Here is a 6,000-nt window from a genome sequence, read left to right as displayed (position 1 = left end):
GGGTGTAGCTTGCATCTTTGTTGGATATGCTGAGCACTCCAAGGCCTATAGGTTTTATGTTATAGAACCTAATGACTCGATTTCTATTAACACGGTTATAGAATCGAGAGATGCCATATTTGATGAGAATTGTTTCTCTTCTATACCTAGACCAAAGGACTCTATACCTAATTCAGATGAATCTCTAAGGGATGATCATTCAAATGATGTGCCAAGTGAGACACTTGAACCCCATAGGAGCAAAAGAGCTAGAAAATCTAGATCTTATGGATCTGATTTTCAACTATATTTAGTTAAGGGATCAAATGGTCAGATTGACACTCAATACTATTATTGCTATAGTATAGAGGAGGATCCAAGAACGTATGATGAAGCTGTGAAATCTCGAGATTCTGCCTTTTGGAAAGAAGCAATTGACGAAGAGATTGGTTCTATCATGGAAAATAATACTTGGGTATTATCTGATTTACCACCAGGTTGCAAACCATTGGGTTGCAAATGGATCTTTGATCGGTCACATTTTAACTTGATTTTCATCATGTTCTCGGCCAAAATTCATCAATGTGGTAACCCTTTATTTTGTGTTTGAGTGTTTGAATTTTAAGTATTTCATAGTTGAGTAGATTTATGCTTATTTTGCTTTTGGTGTTAATTTAAGTTTTTAGATGCGTTTTATGTCGTTTCCATGGTATTGTGCATGTTTCAGAAGTAGTTGAAGAGTCGGAAGTTCCAAGGCAACAGTGGAAGAGTGAAAGAAAAAGAAAGAAAAAATAGAAGGAAATTCCTGGAGCCAAACACGGCCCGTGTCTCCTGACACGGCCCGTGCTGCAAGAAAACCTTTTTCCCATACAAAAACCAGGGGGCTGACACGGCCGACCGTGTTGCTTGGCACGGCCCGTGTCAGCAGGTCTGAAGGAAAATCAAAAAATAAATAATTGAAGAGCCAACACGGCCGCCCGTGTTGCTTGGCACGGCCCGTGTTGGCAGGTGCGCTGAAGTTTCCGATTTCTTGTTTTCACTCATGTAAGTGATCCCGAAGGGCATTTTTGACTTTTTGGCCTGGCTGCAATGTGTACCACACTATTTAGACCTAATGGAAGGACAAACGAAAGGACGGCAGATATAGAGAACGAGAGAATCAAGATTTTTGGAGAACGGAGATCATCAAGCGCGGAAGCAATTGAAGATCAAAGCTATCTAATCTCTTGTAATGTCTAATCTTATATTTGTACCTTCTTTGAATATTATCATGAGCTAAACCCCCCCAATGCTAGGGGGTGTCCCTGAATTGCTTTTGTAATGAACCTTTTTCCTACAATGTTATGAATGTCTATGTTTTTATGAAATCAATTTGTTATAACACGAGTGTAATGCTTGCCGTATTGGAAAATTAGGTATTGAATTGGAGGTAAAGGAGGTCTGACAAATCCCTTTATCACTGTGTGTATAACAACATCTCTAATTTCTCTTAGGAATGAGGATCTAATAGTGATGATGGGAAATTCTTGATATTCATACATGGGATTAATATTCTTTTGAATGGCTAAGGAATTGGGGTTTAAAATTGAATGTTAATGGTTTCTGGCTAAGGAATTAGGGGAAACTTCTCTTGAGAACCATATTGAATCATTCGAGCATAGATATCATAAATTAAGGATTAAGTTTATTTCAGAGCAATTCATACACCCTTGATCTAGCATGTTTAACTTGTCTGCATTCAAAAATCTCTACTTTATTTCCTTTATATTTTACAAAGCAAAATCACTCTTCACTTACCAACCCAAGGATATTTTGTTCAATTGAATCATTATCAACACTGATAGTTCCTACGCAGTCCTCGAGATCGATACTCAGGATAATTCCTTTTATTACTACATCGGTGAAATAATACACTTGCTATTTTCCCGATCAAGTTTTTGGCGCCGTTGCCGGGGATCGAACACGGGTCACCCGCGTGACAGGCGGGAATACTTACCACTATACTACAACGACCGTATCAACAACCTCAACAACAGTTTCAGCAACAGGTACCAAGAAAAGCTGATTGGGAGATTACCATTGAGAAGATGGCCGCTCAAAGCTCTCAATTTCAAGAAGAGACTCGAAGTAATTTAAAAAACACAGGTGCTTCAATTAAGAATCTTGAAATACAAATGAGTCAGATAGCACAACAACTAGCGGGTTCTCCACAACAGGGAGTTTTACCAAGTTCTACGGTTACTAATCCAAGAGAAAATTATCATGTGAATGCGGTGACCACCAGGAATGGTAAGTCAAAAGAAATACCTGAGAAGAGTTCTGAAGAAGAACACTTATTGCTTGAAGTTGATCTAGAGATAAAAGAAAATGAGGTTGCAAATGAAGAGGTCACTCATGATGAACGAGTGGTTAAAGATAAAGTGAATGATCAAAAACCGGCCGTCAAACTGCCATTCCCAACAAGAAATAAGAAGAAAGGGCAGCATGAGAAAAACTTTGAGAAGTTCTTGGAAATGTTTAAAAAGCTTGAGCTAAACATTCCTTTCTTGGAGGCGCTTGAGCAAATGCCTACCTACGCAAAGTTCATGAAAGACATCATCTCGAAGAAGCGGACCATAGAAACTAACCCGATTATTCTAACGGAAACTTGTAATGCCATTTTGCAGGGTATGAAGGTTCCGGTGAAAAAGAAGGATCGAGGTTCTCTGACCATTCCGTGTGCCATTGGAGATAGATCCTTCAAGAAAGCTCTAATTGATTTGGGAGCGAGTGTAAGTCTGATGCCGCTGTCTATCTATAAGAAGTTGGGGATAGGTAAAATTCAAGATACGAGAATGACACTCCAATTTGCTGACCGCTCTGTGAAGAGACCCTATGGGATAGTAGAAGATGTGCTAGTAAAGATCGACAAGTTTATGTTTCCGGTGGATTTTGTCATTTTGGAAATGCCGGAAGATGAAGAGATACCAATCATTTTGGGGAGACCATTTTTAGAGACCGGGAGATGTTTGATCGACATAGAAGAAGGCACGATGACTTTGAAAGTGTATGATGAAGAGTTAAAAATTGATGTGCGAAACACCATGAAGTACAAGGATGAGGTTGCTACTAGCCAACATATTGAGACAATTGATCAAATATGTGAAAAGAAAAATTGCTTGACAACACAAAAATTTCCCTTGGAAAGGGTGTTGAGCTTATCAATTTTTAACAAAGAGGAAGTAGTTAACGAGAAAGATATGGAAGTTTTAGCCATGACGGAAGCATCACCACCTTTTAAAGGTTATCAACACAACCGGTGGAAAGATTTAAGGCAACCCTTAGTGGAAGAAAAGAAAGATGAACAAAAGAAGGGAACCGAATTGAAACAACTACCGGAGAACCTCAAATATGTCGTCCTCGACACAGAGAATTTGAAGGGAATAAGCCCTACAATATGCATGCACAAAATTCTCATGGAAGATGATCACCAGCCGGTTGTCCAACCTCAACAACGTCTTAACCCAGCAATGAAGGAAGCAGTCAGAAAAGAGGTGCAACACGGCCGGCCGTGTGAGCTAGCACGGGCCGTGTTGCTCAATTTTCAGAAGCCCATACATTTTCCAGGGAGGCAACACGGCCGGCCGTGTGGTCCAGCACGGACCGTGTTGCAGTGCGTAACTCAGATTTTTTTTTTAAAATTAGAGACATTGGAGTGGGGCCCACACGTTTTTAAATACGTTTTACCTCTCCCCCACTCACTTTTCAGCCACTTCATCTCCTCCAACCCCATTTTTCCCTCATATCTCCTAAACTCCATAACTTCTTTCACCTTAAAGCTCATATTTCTTCATCATCTAACCATTGTTTTCCAAAGTTCCTTCACAAAAGCTGGGCCGTTTCTCGCACTCTACACCGTGACGGTATTATTTTTCTCTATCTCCACTATTTTTTTCTGCTCACTTTTTCAGGTGACCATTATGCCCCCGAAAAGAGCCGACCGAGGAAAGGCCGTGGTAGAGACCTCAAGACCGAGACAAAGGTCCCGGCGGATGCCAAATGCACACGGAATCATTTTTGAGGATGATGATCATGTCGAAAGGTACAAGACCCACCTTAAAAGGAAGCTTGTACCTACAAGGTATGTTTGTGATGACACTATGAGTGCATTAGGAATTCTAGATGATGTATCCCAAATATTCCACAATTTAGGTATTTTTGAATTTATGCATGCTGATGTGCCTACCTATGAACGCATCACTCTAGAATTCCTAAGCACTGTTAAATTTAAACTGGAAAAAAATTGGACTGGTCATGTCTATGAATATTTTGGCACTATGAGTTTCCGACTTTATAACGAAGATTACTCGATGTCGGTTATTCAGCTTGGGCAATGCCTCCGGTTACCATTGGTAGGATCCGGGGCAGTGCCAAATGACTTTTCTGCAGGTTCCTTTTGGTCCTCTATTACAGGTTTACCACAGTACGAACCCCGGAGTGCAAAGGCATCATGGATTCAAAACCCGTGCTTCCGATATGCTCAAAAAGGGTTAGCATTCACCTTGTTTGGACGAGGAGATAGTACAGGTGTAGCGGCAAAGCGGGAGTTATTTTTGATGCATGCCATGGTGAATGAGGAACCAGTGAATGTGGCGGCATTCGCCGCGGACCATTTAGGTACCATGGGGCGTGCCAGCTCAGGAGCCATTTCTGTGGGAGGTATGATAACACAAATTGCTGACTGGTGTGGTTGTAGGCCGGTGTTGGACGGAGAAACCCCGATGCAGGCGTTGGGTAAGCTTGACCTCAATGCCCTGTGTACGCAAGGCATGCTCGAACAAAGCCGTCATGGGTATGTGTTGGTAAGCCGAACACGCAGGCTGTTCCGCTTACCGAACACTGATAAAACTAACGTTGATAACAATGAGAATTGGTTGTATACCTCTGTTGACCCCGAAGAGGCGGGAGAAGATGAAATTTTTGCAGGTGATACGAGGGAGGAAGATGCACCGGCAAGGGAGAGGGCTGTTCCTCACCCTCACACCTCTCACCACAGAGGTATGGGAGCCTCCTCTGCTGGATGGACACCCATGGACATGGATCAGTTCCGTGTCGAGCAGGCTCGCCAGGGAGCGGAGATTGATCGGATCGTGACAGAGCAGCTCCGTCAAGGGGCTGCCATTGATGATATTCAAAGGATGATGCAACATATGATGTTGCAATTTCCACAGCACCCTCCTCCGCAGTAGGCACTGTAAGTCCCTCTTGCATTTGGGTTTAAACATTGGGGTCAATGTTTAGTTCAAGTGTGGGGGGGTTCCTTTCATTGTTTTAATTTATTTTCCGTTTTGGTTTTTCAATTTTTAAAGTAATTTTCCTTTGATTTCTTTTATTTTCAACTGTTTGGATGTTGGGTTACAGATTGATGGATAAAAACCAGAGGCGTGATGGAAAGATGGTTAGTGGATGAAAGACACAACCCGAACTCACGCTCCCGAGGCACCCTGGAAATTTATGCAGTCGAAGAAAAACTATTGTTGGACACAGTGGGATGAAAACTGGATTGAGATAGAAGTATGGTACACCTGAACCAAAAAGAAGCTACATTACACAGAGAGTGCTTTGGAACCTGCAAGTTTACCCCACATGGTGAGATTACAAAAAGCCAAATACGAAGAGATCATCATGAGAGTTAATCCAGGTATGACTCTATCGCTCTGGTTTTGCGTACATTCTACTGACATAGCACTGCATTATGACACACACTGAGGCATTTTTGTTGTTGTTTAACCTTGAGCCTTTCCAGCCACCCTTGTACATTTTATCCGTTGCGAACCCCTTTGAGCCTTTAACCATTTTGTTTGTTTGTAAACCGCTTATGTTACCCTATGGCCAGAAAAAAAAAATAGATAATAATCTCTTCTACCCTTGCTCGACATAAATATTGTGGATTTTGGAAACTGTGTGAATTCTAAGTTTGGGGTGGTAAATCTAATACCAAAGGGACAAGTGTGCGAAAAATTGTTACAAGAAAAGAGAAAA

Source organism: Lathyrus oleraceus, chromosome 6, assembly GCF_024323335.1.
Source record: "Lathyrus oleraceus cultivar Zhongwan6 chromosome 6, CAAS_Psat_ZW6_1.0, whole genome shotgun sequence".
NCBI lineage: Eukaryota > Viridiplantae > Streptophyta > Magnoliopsida > Fabales > Fabaceae > Lathyrus > Lathyrus oleraceus.
This window is presented reverse-complemented; position numbering follows the sequence as displayed.